General features: G+C 43.6%; 1 pseudogene; it reads left to right on the forward strand.

Annotated features, from left to right (window-relative positions):
- The first annotated feature begins 13,930 nt into the window (after nt 1–13,930).
- On the forward strand, nt 13,931–14,794 carry LOC105004601 (annotated as a pseudogene).
- Nucleotides 14,795–20,654: the final 5,860 nt, after the last annotated feature.

Below are 20,654 nucleotides of genomic sequence, written 5' to 3' on the forward strand. Positions count from 1 at the left end.
GAGAATTAAACTTTCCTGGCAAAACTGAAAAATTTAGACTCTCACTAGGACAATTAGATTTGGTAAAAATAAAATCACAAAACACAGATGATAATATTAGAAGATGTGGTCAGTATGATTCAATTTCACAAAAATAACCTCCTGATTGATAAGCAAGTCATCTTTCATTGTTAAATTTTATAGTATAAACAGAGAAAACATTATCCTGATTAATTTTTTTCAATAAAATAAAAATGGAAATAAGAAGGAAAACCGTATACCTGTGTTGTAAGCAGATAGGGTAGGGGGGTCCCTGGAGAAAGAGAACCAGGCGCACTTCCTTTATTTTAATTTTTATTTATTTATTTACTTATTTTTGACCGTGCTGGGTCTTTGTCGCTGTGTGCAGGTTTTCTCTAGTTGTGGTGCACAGGTTTCTTCCTGCAGAGGCTTCTCTTCCTGCAGAGCACAGACTCTAGGATGCAAGGACTCAGTAGTCGTGGGCTTAGTCACCCTGTGGCATGTGGGATCTTCCTGGACCAGGGATTGAATCCATGTCCCCTGCACTGGCAGGCAGACTCTTAACCACTGGACCTCCAAGGAAGTCAAAAGCATGGCTTTCTTGACATTTGTTGTTCAGTCACTAAGTTGTGTCCGACTTTTGTGACCCCATGGACTGCAGCATACCAGGCTTCTCTGTCCTTCACTATTTCCCCGAATTTGCTGAAACTCATGTCGATTGAGTCAGTGATGCCATCCAAACTGTCTCACCCTCTGTCACCTTCTTCTCCTTGACACAGGAGAAGCCATTTTTGCTTAAGGCATTTTGTGACCTGAGCCTGGCCACAGTGTTTGCCCTTGAACAGGTCTCAATAATTAGGGATCTTAGGGAAAGAGAGACAATGCAGGAACAAAGGAAAAGCCTTGAAGAAACAATAGTTCAGTGATAAAAGAGTAGTAGTTCCTCCTCAAGGGACATACATCACAATCTGATACTTATCTTTGAGTTTTCAGAGAAACTCCACCCAGGTGGAGAATGGAATTATGATGTTGATCTTTTCTGATCCTCGTGACTTCAGTCAACTACAGTTTGAATTCTGGCAACCTTTGCCCCAATCCTATGCTAAATTCTCCTCTGCTCAAGCACCTTCATGAATATGCACGTACCCTTAGCTTAAAACTTCCCCAATTTAGATGTTCTGGGAGACACTGCTTTGGGAAAGATCCCAAAGTAAGTTCTCCTTACTTGCTGTGAGTAATAAATCCTTTCTTCTCCTCATCTTTGACTTGGTTGTGTCTTGGCCTGATACCTACAAAGAGGTGAGCCCAGTTTTCAGGTGACAGCAGCAGGTCTCTGTAGCTTTCTGACCTCTGGATTGTGACCTGCAAAGGCAGCCCAACCAAAATCTAGTAGATGCTGGCCCCAGGCTTTATTCCTCACTTCAAATACCTCATTCTCTGCAATAAACCAATTTTTCTTGAAATCTCTAAAGTGTTTTTATTTTCCTTTTTGCACTGAACCCCAGAAGAAATATCATTGTATTGACCTGAAGTTATTTGGACTCTGGATCTAGATATACAAAATTTAAAAAATAGAATCATACCAACATTAATACACCTCAAGAGCATTTTCAGGAGCAAATTTCATTAAGCTAAGTTAATGAATCAATTTTCTAGATCAATTTTCAATACAGTGCTGTTAGTCTTGGCTGCTCAGTCATGTCCCACTCAATGTGACCCCATGTCAGGCTTCTCTGTCCATGGAATTCTTCAGGCAAGAATATTGGAGTGGGTTGCCACTTCCTTCTCCAGGAGATCTTCCTGACCCAGGGATTGAACCTGCATTTCCTCTGTCTCCTGCTTTGGCAGGTGGGTTCTTTACCACTATCACCTGGAAACTGGGTTCACCTCTGTAGGTGTCAGGCCAAGACACAACCAAGCCAAAGATGGGGAGAAGGAAGGATTTATTATTCACAGCAAGTAAGGAGAACTTACTTGTTGTGGGATCTTTCTCAAAGCAATGTCTCCCAGAACATCTAAATTGGGGAAGTTTTAAGCTAAGGGTACGTGCATATTCATGAAGGTGCTTGAGCAGAGGAGATTTCAGCATAGAACTGGGACAAAGGTCGACAGAGTTTAAGCTGTAGTTGATTGAAGTCACAAGTATCAGACAAGGTCAACATCATCATTCCCTCCTCCACTTGGGTGGAGTTGCCTGCAGAACTCAAAGGTAAGTATCAGACTGTGATGTATGTTCTTTCAGGAGGAACTAGGACTCTGTTTTATCACTCAACTATTGTTTCTTGACTGCTTCTCCTCTGCTCCTGCATTCTTTTGTTCCCTTAAAATTGTTAATCAGCAAGACTTGTTCAAGGACAAGCATTAAGGCAAGGATTCAGTTCAGTTGCTCAGTCATGTCCGACTCTTTGCAACCCCATGACTGCAGCACACCAGGCTTCCCTGTCCATCACCAACTCCCAGAGCTTACTCAAACTCATGAGCATAGAGTCAGTGATGCCATTCAACCATCTCATCCTCAGTTGTCCCCTTCTCCTCCTGCCTTCAATCCTTCCCAGCATCAGGGTCTTTTCCTTTGAGTCAATTCTTCACATCACATGGCCAAGGTATTGGAGTTTAAGGCTTCAGCACCAGTCCTTCTAAATAATATTCAGGACTGATTTCCTTTAGGATGGACTGGTTGAATCTCCTTGCAGTCCAAGCGACTCTCAGGAGTCTTCTCCAACACCACAGTTCAAAAGCATCAATTCTTCAGTGCTCAGCTTTCTTTATAGTCCAACTGTCACATCCATACATGACTACTGGGAAAAACCATAGCTTTGACTAGACAGACCTTTGTTGGCAAAACAATGTCTCTGCTTTATAATATACTGTCTAGGTTGGTCATAGCTTGTCTTCCAAGGAGCAAGAGTCTTTTAATTTCATGGCTGCAGTCACCATCTGAAAGTGATTTTGGAGCCCCCCAAAATAAAGTCTCTCACCATTTCCATTGTTGCCATCGTGGAGAAGCAACAGATAGAACAGGACATGGAACAACAGACTGGTTCCAAATTGGGAAAGAAGTACATCAAGGCTGTATATTGTCACCCTGCTTATTTAACTTATATGCAGATGATATCATGCAAAATGCTGGGCTGGATGAAGCACAAGCTGGAATCAAGATTGCAGGGAGAAATATCAATAACCTCAGATATGCAGATGACACCACCCTTATGACAGAAAACAAAGAAGAACTAAAGAGTCTCTTGATGAAAGTGAAAGAGGAGAGTGAAAAATTTGGCCTAAAACTCAACATTCAGAAAACTAAGATCATGGCATCCGGTCCCATCACTTCTTGGCAAATAGATGGGGAAACAATGGAAAGAGTGAGAGGCCAGGATTAGATCATGAAATGCCTTAGGCCAAAAATGGCTTTTCTTCTGTCAAGAAAGCCATGTGTGGTTCTCTTTCACAGGGGCCCTCACCCCTATCTGCTTACAGTGCTGCCAGCACAGCTGACATAAGAGGATAGGAATCTAGCAGCCACTGTAAAACTACATCTGCAGGAGTTTATTCTTCTGTCCCTGGTGCTGGATGGAGGATGTCTCTGCCTTGCTTCAAAATCTCTTGCAGTTTGATCCATTGGCAGAACCTGAACCTTAATAATATCCTTGCTGGCAAAGGAATCTGGGAAACAGCTCTCAGGTTTGAGTCTACAGTGTACTTAAGAGGCTAGAAGTGGGAGGGAATGGATGCTGGTTGCCTTTAAACAATATCCAGCTTTGCAGAGGAGTTGTGATGGTTCATTTCATGTGTCAACTTCTCTGGGTCGTGTGTCACCCTTGTCTTTATATTCGGTTGTTGTTTGGTTTCTAGGTCATGTCCAACTTTTCTTGCAAGCCCGTGGACTGTAACCTTCCAGGTTCCTCTGTCCATGGGATTTCCCAGACAAGAATACTGGAGTGGGTTGCCATTTCCTTCTCCAGGGTATCTTCCTGACTCCAAGATTGAAACCGCATCTCCTGCATTGCAGGCAGACTCTTTATCAATGAGCCATAAGGCAAGCTCTACATCTCTGTACATAATGAATATATTTGTTCTGTTTCTCTGCAGAACCCTAACTAATAAAAGAGTCAAAGCACCTTGTGTCCTGAGAAGAGTCTTAAAGAGGTTAACTTGAATCCCATCGTGTGAGTCACTGGAAATGCAAAGCTGGGTAGGGACAGCACCTCCCCTTCCAGAGCTCACAGGATGGAGGGGACACACACAGAGACAGTTTCCTCTGTTGGAAGAGTGTGCAGTTTCCTCAGTTCAGTCTCATTGCAGCAAAGATTTGAAATGACAGATCAGTGTTACAGCTTGGTTACAGCTCAGAGTTTTATTTGGTAAATAGAGGATAGTACACCCCCAAGGCATGAGGGCAGGCTGACCCTGGAGGAGAGACCTCACCTCATCTTGTCTCCTTTATACTTTTTGTCTCCTCCCCCCACCCCAGCTTGCCCTATGCAAATTAGGGCTTGCCTCCATCATCAATCAGGAAGGGTGCATGTTTGTTTCACCTGAGGTTCCCGCTCAGGTCCACGGATTTTTCCTTTGTTCCCCTTTCTCATGCTTAATCTCATTCTTTGTCTTTTAGCTGCTGCCAATTTGGACTCCTTTTTCTATTCTAACTACCTAACACCCTTAAAGTATGGCCATGTTTGCAAAGAAAACTAAACTCACAGTGAAGTAGTAGGGGAGGAATGATTCACACGGCCCGGAGAGTTGGAGTCAAGAAAAGGTTTGAGGATCAATACTCTTTATTTTTGGTGTTGAAAGGTGGCTGCAGTGACTTCCCTGGTGGTCCAGTGGCTAAGATTCTGAGTTCCCAATGCAGGGAGTCTGGTTCGATCCCTAGTCAGGGAACTAGATCTCACATGCTGCAACTACGAATTCACAAGTCATGACTATAGATCCTATGTGCCACCAAGTAAGACCCAGCACAGCCAAACAAATTTAAAAAAATATTTTTTTAAAAAAGGTGACTGCAAAACTAATACAATTATGTAAAGTTTAAAAATAAAATAAAATTAAAATAAATAAATAAATAAATAAATAAATAAAAAAGGTGACTGCGTTCACATGGTGGGGAAAACCAGGACCCGTTCAGAAGAGAAAACAGCCTAAACAAGGCCTGGCAATACTTTCTGCATTTGGAAACACCTGTGGCTCTGAGTACAGGGGTACCTTGTTTTATTCCACTTTGTAGATATCTTTTTTTTTTTTTTTTAATGGAAGGTTTGTGATGACCCTGTGTTGAGCAAGTCTATTGGCACCATTTTTATAACAGCATTTTGTCACTTTGGATCTATATCATGTTTTGGTAATTCTCACAGTATTTCTAACACTTTTTTAGGTTTTCCTGGTGGCTCAGATAGTAAAGAATCTGCCTCCAATATGAGAGACCTGGATTCAAAACCTGGGTTTAGAAGATCTCCTGGGAAGGGAATGGCTACCCACTCCAGTGTTCTTGCCTGGAAAATTTCATGGACAGAGAGGAGCCTAGGGGTGGCACAGTCCTTGGGGTTGCAAAGAATTGGACAAGACTGGGCGATTAACACTTTCACTTTCAAACTTTTTCATTGTTATTACATTTGTGAGGATGATCTGTGATATTGATCTTTGATGTGACTATTGTAATTGTTTTGAAGCCATGAACCATGCTTATATAAGGAGTGAACTTAATGGATGGATGTTATGTGTGTGTGTGTGTGTGTTCTGACTGTTCCATTGGCCGGTGATTGTCCCTTTCTCTCCCTCTCTCTGGGCCTTTCTGTTCCCTGAGACACAATAGTATTGAAATTAGGCCAATTCATAACCCTTTAAAGGCCTTTAAGTTTTCAAGTGAAAGGAAGAGTCATACATCTCTCACTTCAAAGCAAAAGCTAGCAATGACTAAGCTTAGTGAGGAAGATATGTTGAAAGCCATGATAGTCCAAAAGCTAGGCCTCATGGGCCAAAGAAAAAGTTATTGAAGGAAATGAAAAGCATTGCTCCAGTGAACACACAAATGATAAGAAAGTAAAACAGCCTTATTGCTGATGTGGAAGAAGTTTTAGTGGTCTGGATAGAAGATCAAACCAGCTCTAACATTCCCTTAAGTCAAGGCCTAATCCAGAGCAAGGCCCTATTGCTCTTCAGTTCTGTGAAGGCTGAGAGTGGTGAGGAAGCTGCAGAGGAAAAGTGAGAAATTAGCAGAGGTTGGTCCATGAGGTTTAAGGAGAGATGACATCTCTGTAGTGTAAAAGTACAAAGTGAAGCAACCAGTGCTGATGTAGAAGCTGCAGCCAGTTATCCATAAGATCTAGCTCAGATCATTAATGAAGGTGGCTATGCTAAACAACAGGTACTCCGTGTAGATGAAACAGTCTTCTGTTGGAAGAAGATGCCATCTAAGACTTTCATAGCTAGAGAGCAGTCAATGAGCTAGAGAGTCAATGCCTGGCTTCAATGCTTCAAAGGGGCTGACTCTCTTATTAGGGAATAATGCAGGTGGGAATAATGAGGCTAATGCTCATTTATTGATTTCCCAAAATCCTAGGGCCCTTAATAATTATGCTAAATCTGCTCTGCTTGTGCTTTATAAATAGAACAAAACCTAAATAGAACAACACTCAGACAGTACATCTGTTTGAAACATGGTTTATTGAATATTTTAAGCCCACTGTTGAGATCTACTGCTAAGAAAAAAAAAAAAAAGATTCCTTTCAAAATATTCCGGCTCATTGACAATGTACCTGATCAGCCAAGAGCTCTTCTGGAAATGCATAATGAGATAAATTTTGTTTTCCTACCTGCTAATACAACATCCACTCTGCAAGGAGTTATTTCTACTTCTGAGTCTTATTAGTTAGGAAATACATTTCATAATGCTGTGGATGCCAGAGATAGTGATGGATCTGGGCAGAATCATTGGAAAACCTATTGGACCTGGAGAAGGTAATGGCAACCACTCCAGTATTCTTGCCTGGGAATTCCTACAGACAGAGGAGCCTGGTGGGCTATAATCCATGGGGTCACAAAGAGTTGGACATGACTTAGCAACTAAACAACAATAGCAATATATATTATTTTATTCATGTGGAATAAATTCTTAAAACCAGAGTTGATGGGTTAAGGAGCCTATGTATTGGTTATTTTGGTAGATATTATAAAATTTATTCTCCATTTGAAGTTGTTTATTTTTGGCATTTTGATAGAGGAAAATACATGTTGGTGCTTTTTCTCTTATCATAAATATTTTAATCTTTACCTTATTATGGATGAGTTGAATATATATTAATATGTTTAAGAGAAAAAAAAAAAGCCTACTGGAAAGGATGAACTGTTCTTGACTCTATTAAGAACATTTGTGATTTGTGGGAAGAGGTCAAAATATCAACACGAATAGGAGTTTGGAAGAAGTTGATTCCAATCCTTACAGATGACTTTGAGGGATTCAAGACTTCAGTAGAGGAAGTAACTGCAGCTGTGATGAAAATACTAAGAGAATTAGAAGTGGAAACTGAAGATGTGAATAAATTGCTGCAATCTCATAATAACACTTGAACAGATGAGGAACTGCTTCTAGGAAATGAGAAAAGAAAGTGGTTTCTTGAGATGGAATCTACTCCCAATGAAGATGCTGTGAAGACCGTTGAAATGATAACAAAGGATTTGGAATATTACATGAACTTATTGATGAAAAAGTGGCAGGGTTTCTGAGGACTGACTTCAACTTTCAGAGAAGTTCTCCTGTGGGTAAAACACTATTGGAAAGCAATGCATGCTACAGAGAAATCATTCATGAAAATAAGAGTCAATTGATGTGGCAAATTCATTGTTGTCTTATTTTAAGATGTCACAGCCACCCTAGCCTTCAGCAACCACCATCCTGATCAGTTAGCAGCCACCAACATCAAGACAAGACCCTCCACCAGCAAAAAAAATTATGATTTGTTGAAGGCTCAGATGATGGTTAACATTTTATAGCAATAAAGATTTTTTCAATTGAGGTATGTATCTTAGTTTTTAGACATAATGCTTTTGTACACATCATACAACAGTCTACTAACAGAACTTTAAAAAATTATTTTTGGCTGTGCTGAGTCTTCACTGCTGTGCGGGCTTTTCTCTAGTTTCAGCGAGTGGAGGCTACTCTCTAGTTGCAGTGCTAGGATTTCTCATTGTGGTGGCTTCTCTTGTTGCAGAGCATGAGCTCCAGGGCATGCGGGCTGCACTAGTTCTGGCACGTGGGCTCCGTAGTTGTGGTTCCCCAGCTCTAGAGCGCAGGCTCAGTAGTTGGGGCGCACGGGCTTAGCTGCTCCGAGGCATGTGGGGTCTTCCTGGATCAGGGATTGAAGCCGTGTCTCCTGCATTGACAGGTGGATTCTTTACCAATAAGAACAGGGAAAGTGTGTTAGTCACTCAGTAGTATCCTCTTTGCGACCCCATGGACTGTGGCCCACCAGGCTCCTCTGTCCATGGAATTCTCTAGGCAAGAATACTGGAGCTATTCCCTTCTCCAGGGATCCAACCTGCGTCTCCTGCATTACAGGCAGATTCTTTACATCTGAGCCACCAGGGAAGCAGAAACCCAACGTAACTTTGAAATGCACTGGGAAACCAAAAAATCCATGGGACTTGCTTGATTACAATATCCGTTTTATTGAGGTGGTCTCAGAGGTGTGTCTGTAGTCATGGCCTTAGGTGCTCAGGTGCTGTGTGGTCGGAAAAGATGCAGCATAGTAGGCAGGCCAGATGGCGACTGACGAGTGTCCCTGTCAACCACGAGCAGTGGAAGGGAGCGGGAGAGTGGCACGAGGGGACCTTTTGGAACTCAGTAATGTAGGGCTTGGGGAGCAATGCTGGGCTCAGGAAACAGGCTGAAGAGAATCTTCTAAGCCAGGATCTCCAGGGGAATGACTTCACAGGGTTGACTCCAGTATCTTCCTCCCTGACAGACATTCAGTCTTTTAGTGTAGTTAATCCATCTCCTAATACCACTTTCTGCTTATTGCCTCTCATATTCTAAACTTCCAACAAGTAAATCATTTTCTCATTTTCCAGTTCCAAATCCATCCACCAAATTAGCAGTTCCTTGGGTGTGGCTGTCCCAGCTGGCACAACACTGAAACATGGGTTGAATTTTTTTTCCATGGATCATTTATAGCTCTGAGCAGATCCTATAGGTGACCAGGCCCTGACCCTGGCTGGCCCAAAGTCCCCACTGATTTCACGTGACCAGACGTTCAAAAATTCTGAAGAAAAACAGGCTTAATTGTAACTGGAAAATGAAGGTAAAACAGATCATTCAAGGTGATGACTGCAGAGAACAGAGCCCACTAAGGCCATTCACCATCAAAAACCCTGGGAGGTTGGTATAATTATGCCCATTTTACAGATGACACATCTGAGTCCTACTTAGGTAGAAAGTGGTCTAACCCTCCTTTGCTTCCAAGTCTAATGCTCTTCCCAGTAATCTACATGGCAACCCCCACATGTGGTAGCTCTTGTTCCTTGTCTTCTTTGATGCTTATTCTTGGAAGAAAATCCAAATAGGGACACTTTTGATGGTGACCAGGGCTTCCCTGATGGCTCAGCTGGTAAAGAATCCACCTGCAATGCGGGAGGTCTAGGTTCGATCCCTGGGTTGGGGAGATCCCCTGGAGAAGGGAATGGCTACCCACTCCAGTATTCTGGCCTAGAGAATTTCATGGACTGTACAGTCCATGGGGTTGCAAAGAGTCAGACATGACTGAGCGACTTTCACGTTCACTTTTGATGGTGACAGATAGTAAAACGTCAGGACAGTAGATGTAAACCTGTCTCAGTCCAACTGGGCTGTAAGGTCACTCTATAGTAAGCAGAGTTTGATATGCATGGGGGGAAGAAAGATGCGTGCATGTCAATTACCTGAAAAAGGTATGAGACGATTTGTCCTCGGAACAACCTGGGGAGAGGATACAGACGAGCTCCAGACACCCCAGGGAAGGCCCCCCTGCATCACATACTGCTTCCAAACAAGTGGTTCGAGATCATGTATGGAAAGATTCCACCAGGATGCCAAGCTTCCTGCCCGGCAGCCCCCTCCCTCGCTCAGATTGCTTCTTCTCCTTGCTGTAATCTCCATTAATATTCTGGTCTGAACTGCGTCCTGAAAGGAGGCAGCAGGAAGCTCTGCCTGGATTAGCCAGGCAGAGTGAGACTCTCAGGGGACAAAAGACATCCAAATCTCACAGGTGTGGGCTGAATCCCAAGTCTGCTTGGCAGGAGCAGAGCTCCAGAGGTTTCCAGGGATACCTACATCCTTTCTCACACACACACACACACACACATACACAGTCACACACTCAAGCACAAAATTTTCCCTTTAAGTTTGAGAAGTCAGTTGCACAAGAACTTAATGGAGAATATCAAACCTCATTGGAAAACACATGGAGGTTCCCACCTCATTCCTTGTATAACCTGAGCTGTCTGGGTGATATGTTTGCTAAAAACAGTAATTCCAGGACTTCCCTGGTGGTCAAATGGTTAAGAATCCACCTTCCAACACAGTGGATATAGGTTCGGTCCCTGGCCTGGGGAATTAAGATCCTGTAGGCTGCCAGGCATCTAAGTCTGTTCTCTGGATCCCAGGTGCCAAAACTAGAGAGCCTGAGTGCTACAACTAGAGCACCACAATGAAGAGCCATGGGCTGCTACTAAGGCTGGATGCAGCCACATTAAAAAATAAAAAACAAACAAAAACCCCCCCCAAAAACCCCAAACAGTAGTGCCATCAAAGGAACCGTCCTAAGATTTGGCATCATGAAACCTAGGTTAGGTTTCTGTCTTTGATGCCTTTATCTGCGTCAGTCTGAGAAAGTTAGCTTAGTTCTCTGAGATGCAGTTTTATCATTTATAAAACGAGAAAAATATTCAGTTCACTGATTGTTGAAGGATCCACTGGCCACACCTGTAAGAATACATGATAAATTCTAGTATTAACTCACGTGTGTGATGCGATGATGAGGATGATAAAGATAAAAGATAGTGATGGGGTATTCCCTGGTAGTCCAGTGGTTAGAACTCCCAGCTTTCACTACTGAGAGCTCAGGTTCAGTTGCTGTTTGGGGAGCAAGACTTCCCTCATAGCTCAGTTGGTAAAGAATCCATCTGCAATGCAGGAGACGCTGGTTTAATTCCTGGGTTGGGAAGATCTGCTGGAGAAGGGATAGGCTACCCACTCCAGTATTCTTGGGCTTCCCTGTGGCTCAGCTGGTAAAGAATCTGCCTGTAATGTGAGAGATCTGGGTTCGATCCCTGTTGGGAAGATCCCCTGGAGAAGGGAAAGGCTACCAACTCCAATATTCTGGACTGGAGAGTTCCATGGACTGTATAGTAGATGGAATCACAAAGAGTCAGACCTGACTGTGTGACTTTCACTTTCACTTTTGGGAGCTAAGACCCTACAAGCTGAATGGTACAATGAAAAAAAAAAAAAAAAAGAGTTGATGACTAAAGATGATGGTGAGGAAGCTGTTGGTGATGATGATAATAAAAGATAATGGTGTTGATGGCAATGATGAAGATGATGATGGAGAGAAAGGTGAAAACGCTAAGGGTTGGGGAACCACTTGAGAGTCGTTTTCAGACAGTTGAAGAAATTTCAGAAGTACAAAGAGTAGGTAAATCTGTTTGACTCCAGATGAACACAAGGGAGGGAAAGCCTACATTTCTTGAGCACTTGCTGTGTTCCAGGGTTGCCAAGAGCTGTCACAGTCTTCCATTGCTTCACCATCACGGTGACTCTGCAAAGTTTCCACATCAGTCTTAGCAAAGGCAAAGTGATTTGCCCAAATTCATACAGGCTAAAAAGCATGGCAGAACCCAGCTTGACTTTGAATTGGTTTTGTAAACTCTTAATCTTTATATTTGGGCTTCCCAGGTAGCAGTAGTGATAAAGAATCCACCTACTAATACAGGAGACATAAGAGGAATGGGTTTGATCCTTGGGTTGGGAAGATCCCCTGGAGGAGAAAATGACAACCCACTCCAGTATTCTTGCCTGGGAAATTCCATGGACAGAGGATCATGGTGGGCTACAGTCCATGGGGTCGCAAAAAGTCAGACATGACTGAGCAACTGAGCATAATCTTTATATTCATCACTTTCTCATATAAGGAAGACTGTTTTTCATGCCAGCAGAATGAGTATGCTCAAGAGGAATAAGAAAAACATCACTGGAGTATCCAGAAGCTATTACAACATCCACTTAGGAGGGCTATCACCTGGCAGGTTGAGCCAGATCACCTTCTGATGCTGTCAGCTCTGTGACTTTAGAACATAGATGTATGCATATGTCCATAATGCCCTACTGACACTCTGTACTCCCTGGACTGACCGGTTGCTTTCATCTCTTTTGGCAGCATAAGATGATGGTTAAGATCAGAGATTCTGGAGTCACAGAGATCTGGGAGCAGGTCCCAGCTTCATATTGTATAGGCAGATATGGAAAGGCCCAGAGAGGGTATGAGACTTGCCCAAGGATGCATAGTGACTCAGGCAGCAACACCTGGTGCAGAATCCAGGTGTCCATTCATCACTTTCTTCCCTAAGAGCCCAAACTCTCCTTCACTGATGTCAATAGATGCTCTCTGTACTGCCTCTCAAAGGACACACTGACACATTCACCCAGCTCCTCCCTCCTTACCTAACCAGTGGGTTCATGGTCACATGGGTGCCCAGACACCCTATGGATTCCATCTGCTTCAAATAGCTCATCATTGGCTTGGCTCCTTTCTCTGAATCAACCAGAATCCTGGGAAACTGACAAGGGTGCTCCTCTGAAGGCAGACAGTAGTATGTGTGTGTGTGTGTTGCTGAGATTGTGGTGGCAACTGGTCTACCCAGGTGATCTTATTGACATGTCAACCACAGCTGGGCAGAGTAAGTGGGCTGGGGATAATTATCTCTTGTTGACAGATGAAGTCACTGAGGTTCTCTGGGGTTATATGCCTGTCCCTCCCCTTTGTGGGCCTCGGTTTCTTCCCCTGATCCTAAGGTCTTTTTCAGCTCTAACAATCGATGCCTTTATAATTTGCCCAAGTTTACAAAACTATTTAGAAGCAAAGTCAAAACTAAGAAAGAAGTCTTGGGTATCCTAGTCCAGAAATCTTTTTAATGCGAATTGTACTAGTTTTGTTGTTGTTTAATCGGTAAGTCATGTCTGACTCTTTTTGTGACCCTGTGGGTTGTAGCCTGCCAGACTCCTCTGTCCATGGGATTTTCCAAGAATACTGGAGTAGGTTGCCATTTCCTTTTCTGAAAGATCTTCCTGATCCAGGAATCAAACCCATGTCTCCTGCATTGGTAGGTGGATTCTTTACCACTGAGCTGCCTGGGCTTCATTTAGGGCTGCTGTAAAAAAGTCGCAAAATGGACGGCTTAAAATAAGAGAAAGTTATCTTCTCATAGTTCTAAAGGCTAGAAGTTTGAAATCAAGATGTTAGCAGGGCCATGCTCCTTCTTCAACCTCAAGACAAAGGTCCTTCTTGCCTCTTCCAGCTTCTGGCCACCTTCCCTCTAGGTTTGTGTCTTCACAAGGGGTTCTCCACCCTGTGTACATCTGTGTCCAAATTTCTCCTTCGCATAAGGACATCTGCCATATTGAATTAGGGTCCATCCAAATGCCCTCATCTTAGATTGATTACATCTACAAAGACCCTATTTCCAAATAATGTCACATTCATGGGTAGTGGGAGTTAGGACTCCAGCATAACTTTGGGGGGACTCAATTCAACCCATGACACTAATCATAGCTCACCTTGAAAAAAAGACTTCCTTTTGCCAGGCTTTTCTACATGGATTATCTCACTTAATATAAAATAGGCATTATTGACACTGAAGATGGTGGCCATGTGGAAAGGTAGCTCTGGGGTTTCAATTGTCAGACATGTGGGTGCCATTCCTTGGGACATTTCTGCTTCTGCAGACCTTATACCACGCTCTTGCTGTCACCCAGCATGCATGCTACTGTAAGGGTACAGCTGTTATCAATGGAGCATTCAAAGAACTAAGCCTTGATGATTTTATATTTTTTTTAATAAATTAATCAATTTTTGGCTGTGCTGGGTCTTCATTGCTGCTCATGAGCTTTCTCTACTTGTAGCAGCAGGGCCTACTGTTCATTTTGGTGCATGAGCTTAGTTGACCAGCAGCAGGTGGAATCTTTCCAGAGCAGGGATTGAACCCATGTCCCCTACATTTGCAGGCAGATTCCAAATCACTGGACCACCAGGGAAGTCCAAGCCTTGATGACTTTAAGGGGAAATATTTGGTGCTCTTCTATCCTTCAGATTTCACCTTTGTGTGTCCTATGGAAATTACTGCTTTTGGTGACAAAGCCAATGAATTTCATAATGTAGAATCATTGCAGTGTCAGGTAGATTCCCACTCAGCCACCTGACCCCAGATAAATACACTGAGGAAAAATGGTAGTTTGGGCCACATGAACATCATGTTCTTGTCAGATGTGACTAAATAAACTTCCTGAGATTAGGGTGTGCTATTTGTTAGAAGGTCCTGTTCTTGCACTAAGAGGTCTCTTCATAATTGACCCCAATGGAGTCATCAAGCCTTTGAGTGTCAATGATCTCCCAGTGGGCCCAAGCGTGGGAGAGACCCTAGCTTGGTGAAGGCATTCCAGTTTGTGCAATGCCATTGAGAAGTTTGCCTAGCCAGCTGGACACTGGATTCTCCTATAATCCAACTCCATCTGATTGCTTCCAAGAAATACTTTAAGAAGGTTAATCAGTAGACCATCCCATGTACACCTGTAGCTTGTCACACCAGAAAAGAACTTTAAGCATTTCAAAGAATATTGTTTATAGAAGGCAAAAATCAAATCACACTTGTAGTCACAAATATTACTCTATATGTTCTGTTTTTATAACATGACCTAGGTTTCTTTTGAGGGGGCTTCCCAGGTGGTGCTAGTGGTAAAGAACCCACCTGCCAGTGCAGGAGACATAAGAGATTTGGGTTCCATCCTTGGGTCAGGAAGATCCTTGGGAGAAGGGTATGACTACCCACTCCAGTATTCTTGCCTGGAGAATCCCATGGACCGAGGAGCCTGGTGGGCTGCAGTCCATAGGGTTGCAAAGAGTCAGACACAACTGAAGTGACTTAGTGTGCATGCATATAGGTTTTTAAAATGTGGTTATTTATTAAGGCAAGGAGTGCCTTATTGGCAATGTATAGATTTCTGGCTGGTTTCCATAGAATGTGTAGCTCACCTATTTCTTGGATCATGCTTTCCTTGGGAAAAAGAATCAAGTCTTTTTTCTCAACCTTACTTGAACCTTTGTATACTAGAGTGGTACAACTTGTGTGGAATACTTCTGATCAGGGTCTTAACATTTTCTTCCTAAATTTCTTTGTATTAAACTAGATTTCCTTTTAAGATCATAGGTTTAAATTGGTGGCATCAGTGGTCTAATTTAACACTTGAAATGAATGTGTATGTGATTGAAGCAAATGTGAATCATGTTTCTTAAAAAAAAACAAAATGGCAAAGCAACTTAACTGATCATTCATGTTTCTCATTACTGAGATTTACAGTGTATAGAGTTACTTTACTTATTTTGTTAGCTGAGTTGGTGTCTACATACATTTCTACTATTGATTAGATGTAATCACAAAGGATTTTTTAAAATTTGAATCATTTATGTGCTTGAATCATTGCAATTACTTCCTTTCCTGAACTGCCCAATGTAAAATATATAATAATTTTTAAAATTACTAAAAAGAAAAAAGAGGACTTTTCTGGTGGTTCAGTGGTTAAGAATCTACCTGCCGTTGCAGGGGACACGGGTTTGATCCCTGGTCCAGAAGATTCCACGTGCCATGCGGCAACTTAGGCCCTTGTGCTGAAGCTACTGAAGCCTGTGCGCCTAGAGCCTGTGCTCTGAAACAAGAAAAGCCACCACAGTGAGAAGCCCAAGTATCCCAACGAAGAGCAGCCGCCGCTTGCCACAACTAGAGACAGTCCATGTGCAGCAATGAAGACCCATCGAAGCTAGAAATTAATCAATAAATTAACTATTAAAAAGATTTTAAAAAAGAAGTAGTCATTATTATTACTTCCCTTTTATGTGTGAAGAGATGGAGCAGAGAACCTGAGAGACACGGCCAAGGTCAATAGGTGCTGAGGGGCAGGGCTGGAGCCTGAGCCTGCCTCGGCTGAGGCCCTTGCACTCTCCTCCACCAGGCCAGTTCACCTCTCTGTCTTCTGAGGCCCTGTGGCCCCTGAGCTTGTGGTTTCATGTGGGGGTGGCTGGAGAGAAGGCTGTCTGTGAGGTAAAGAGGACTAAACATGGCGGGCCTCGTAGTTTTGTTTTCTCAGCTGAGAACGCCAACACACAGTGAGTGAGTCGATATTGAGTCTGGCGTCTACCCCTCCGTCCCCTGAGTGGCTGTGGTTTCCCAGAGCAGCCGTGGCCCGAGGTGAAGTCCCACAGAGGGAGTGAGCATGACGTGAGTCCCAGGGAGACTGGAACCCTGGGAACTTTACCTCGACTTCTGACTTGGGTGCTGGAGGGGGTGTAGAATGCAGGCGCAGCTGAGCATCCTAGGGAGGCCCAGCATGAGGGGAGGGGAGGCTGAGGCAGGGCCTGTGGGTTTAGATGGCTCCAGAGTGAGATTCATACCTATGAGCTGTGTGACCTCAGGCAACTCACTTACATCCTTTGGGCCTGACTTTCCTCAACTGTTAATGCAGGTCTGAGCTGTCTCTACTTCAGACAGTGGTGAAGACACATGGGGATAATCCACTTTCAGAGCTCAGCCTAGAACCTGGCCCAGAGGAAGTGTAGCTAGCGCCTACACATGGTGGCTGGTATGACAGATTTTGGGGTGTGCCAGGAGATGGGAAAGAAAAAGGAGTATTGATCCATTCAATGAATTTACAGACAAGAAAGTGGCTTTAGTGCATTGAAAACAAACTCAGATTAAATTAAAGACTTGGTGCTAACAGGGAGTCAATAGAGAGGGTCCATGGAGAAATGGGATCCTCAGAAGGATTAAAGGAAAGCAGGAGGGAAGACTGGAACAGGTGGGGCCTACAGAGCTCAACGGCTGAGGGTTCTAGAACTTTCTGCCAGCAGCACTGGCCCTGGGTGATGTTCATCTCTTATGGAGACCTTGTCCCAGATGTCTCCTAGGATACCCAAGCTATTCCCTCCCCTTCTCCCTTCCTACAAATCACACAGTATGTCACCACCAACATAAGAACACATGTGCGTGCACACACACATACACACACACCACCTCTCCACGCCACTTTTTGTTTGAAGAACCACCAAGCTTGGATTTTCCCTGAGAAGGGCTTGTCAGTCAAGAAGTGTGTTACCCAGAGCTAATGAGTAACTCAAGAGAGATCAAAAGATAGAAGTGATGCCTTTTATTAAGCTCACAGATTTATTATAAGTGAGTCGGCAGGACCACACAGGCCTCTAGTCCCAGAGCAAGAAAACTGAGTGTGTGTGTGGTCTGCAGCAGTCGAGAGGCAGGGAGACGGCGGTATGAGCCTAATAAAGGCTGTAATTGGCACCTCTTTCCCCTGAAAAACCAAGCAACCACCTTCTCCCATTGCCAGGTTCCCTCCTCGTGTGGAGGGGTATACATGGTGAGGGGAGAAAAGTGGGGTGGGGGGATGGTGTTTAGCCAGGGGAGGGGTGGGAGATGGGTAGGCAAAGCTTTGGCTGGGTGGCCGTGGCTCTGAAGACACAGGTAACAGAGCAGGGGTCCTTCTTACTGGGAGACTCTCCAGCGGGCAATCAGGAGGTGAACCCTCCATCCCCCCAGGCTAATCACAGGCATTTAATTCTTACCCTTTTTGTGGAAGGATCATTTCCACAAATTGGTGTCTGGTTCATTATTAGTCCCTGGAGAAGGTAATGGCAATCCACTCCAGTATTCTTGCCTGGAGAATCCCATGGACAGAGGAGCCTGGTGGGCTACCGTCCATCAGGTCAAGAAGAGTCGGACACAACTGAATGACTAACACACTTATTATTAGTATTACTATCAGAATAAATACTGTAAATATTTGTTGCAATAGCAACAAATTGTTTTTTAAAAGCTCTAACAGTTGACTTCAGCTCTCACAACCCAAAAGAAAGCAATAGCAAGTGAGTGTGGGTGTGTTGGGGGGGCCCTTTCTGCCCAAGGGTGACGGACAAGCAGGTAATGTTGCCTGGACATTTACAAGATGAACTGAGCAGTTTCTGGACATCTGTTTCTACTTTGGCCAGGCCAAGACACTGGACTTACCCTCTCTGAATGACCCCTATGATGTATGAATGGTTGCTCAGTCTTGTCCGACTCTATGCTACCCCATGGACTGTAGCCCAGCAGGCTGCTCTGTCCAGGCTATTCCCCAGGCAAGAATACTGGAGTGGGTAGCCCTTCCCTTCTCCAGGGTATCATCCCAATCCAGGGATCAAACCAGAGTCTCTTGCTTTGCAGGAGGACTATGTCTAAGCCACCAAGGAAGCCATGAATGACCCCTAGGAAGAGCCATATTCAAGGAGGCTCTTCCTTCACAGAACATGGACAGGTCTGGACACGGCTGTGCCACATCTTTGTCATCTGCACAGCGAGAGGGCAGAACCACCTGATGGTGAGTCTCTTCTAGCTTCAGCAACTGAATCAGGGCTGTACAGCAAGGCCCCTCTGTAACTCAAGTACACAGTTCTGGGCTCAGCACCCCCACCTCCCCATCACAACCCCAGCCTATATTTGCTGCGGTTCTTCCAAGCCTCCCCTGTAGCCCCCACCCACTCCCTGACTCCTGCCTCGCTCTCAGCCGTCTCCCCATCTGCCCGGCGCCCACCGCACGCATCAGAGCCTGGCTAATTCTGCTTTGGCAAACCCTCACCCCTGATAATTCCCCCTAGCATTCCTTGGCAGACTCCTCTTCTCAGCAGAGACTTAAGAGCCAAGAGCAGCCGTGAGCTCATGTTCTGCTTGGCTTTATTACTTCTAGAAAGCCGGCTTCATGGACTAATGTGCTATTAATTATTGCTGTAAGTAATTGAATCCAAGTTGAATATTCTGAGACAGCTTAAAAAAAGAAAAAAAAAACCTTCAATGCAGGAGATTCACTTTGAATGCTTTTTTATTGCTTGCTCTGCCTTCAGGTAAAAAATAGGTCGTTGCTGATTGTTAAACAAGGGGGCTTGGTAGACCAGCAGGGTGTTAGGATAGCCTCCAGAGATGGAAGGGATGAAGAACACTAATGTGAACTAGGATTTCATATTTGTTAGTTCATTTAAACATCAGAACAATTGACTTTTATTATTTCTAGCTTTCAGGGGATGGGATTGAAGCTTCAAGAAGGTAAGTCCTGGACATCTCTGTTGCTTCAGTGGCTAAGACTTTGCACACCCAATGCAGGGGACCTGGGTTCCATCCCTGGTCAGGGAATTAAAATCCTGCACACCACAACTAAGACCCAGTGCAGCCAGATAAATAAAAATAAATAAATATCTTTTAAAAAGAAGAAGAAGGAGATGTTAAGTCCTACAATTAGTGGCAGAACTAGGTTTGGACCCAAGCCTGTCTCACTTCAGACACTGTGTTCTTCCCTGATGGCCATGACCTTTATGTTATGCAAATATAAGGACAAGGACATCAGCCCACAATAAGTATACTTATGAAGGCTTTTCCCTGATTGTGAGTGGCAATACTGACCATTTGTTTCATCCAAAAGTAGGGATGGCTGAACATTTTTAGGCTTTAGAGAAAATCACTTAACATTCTGCATAGGTAAGAAAATTTAAAAATCAAATCTAAGCATTACAGTTAGCAAGAAATGATTTTTACTTTGTAATACAGTGATAGAGAAAAATGTGGGAAGGCACATACTTTATGGAGCTTCATTTTTTAAGAAACATTTTATTTTATTTTTAATTTTAAGACCCAATTTTATTTTACTTTATTTATACTTTTTGGCCACATGACATGTGGGACCTTAGTTCCTTTGTCTGGGATTGAACCTGAGCCCTTTGATTACTGGAAGTGCAGTCTTAACCACCGGACCACTAGGTAAGTCCCAACAGAGCTGACTTTTAGAAGTCATTTACTCTCCCATAAGTCCTACTGCCTTTGTTATCTTTTTTTCTTAAGAATCTTACTCTAGAGAAAGCTCTGAATGTTCCTTAATCCTTCAGTTACAGGAATGTGAACATGTGGTTAAGAACCAATTTCTAGAATGCAAATGTAAGTATTTGTTTGAGAACAGAAGGAAATGGCAGCCCACTCCAGGATTTTTGCCTGGAAAATCCCATAGAGAGGGGAACCTGGCAGGCTACAGTCCATGGAGTAGCAAGAGTTAGACACAACTTAGTGACTGAACCACTACCAAGGTAGAAACTAAGAGGAACAGTACGAATGTTACAGGATAAAATTTGAACTTTGTAGGGGTGAAAGGAGGAGCGTAGAGAGAAGAAGACGGGAGGGAAGGGAAACTTAGAGACTTGCTTCTTTTGGTAGTTTCCACTCACATTTTAGATTAGGCATCAGCAAACTTCAGCCTGTGGACCAAATCCCACTCTCTACTTGTATTTGTTTGGTATATAAGCTAAGAAGGGCTCGCCAGGTCATACAAGTGGTAA

The sequence above is a fragment of the Bison bison genome, unplaced genomic scaffold (genome assembly GCF_000754665.1).
Source record: "Bison bison bison isolate TAMUID 2011002044 unplaced genomic scaffold, Bison_UMD1.0 scf7180017864480, whole genome shotgun sequence".
Classification (NCBI taxonomy): domain Eukaryota; kingdom Metazoa; phylum Chordata; class Mammalia; order Artiodactyla; family Bovidae; genus Bison; species Bison bison.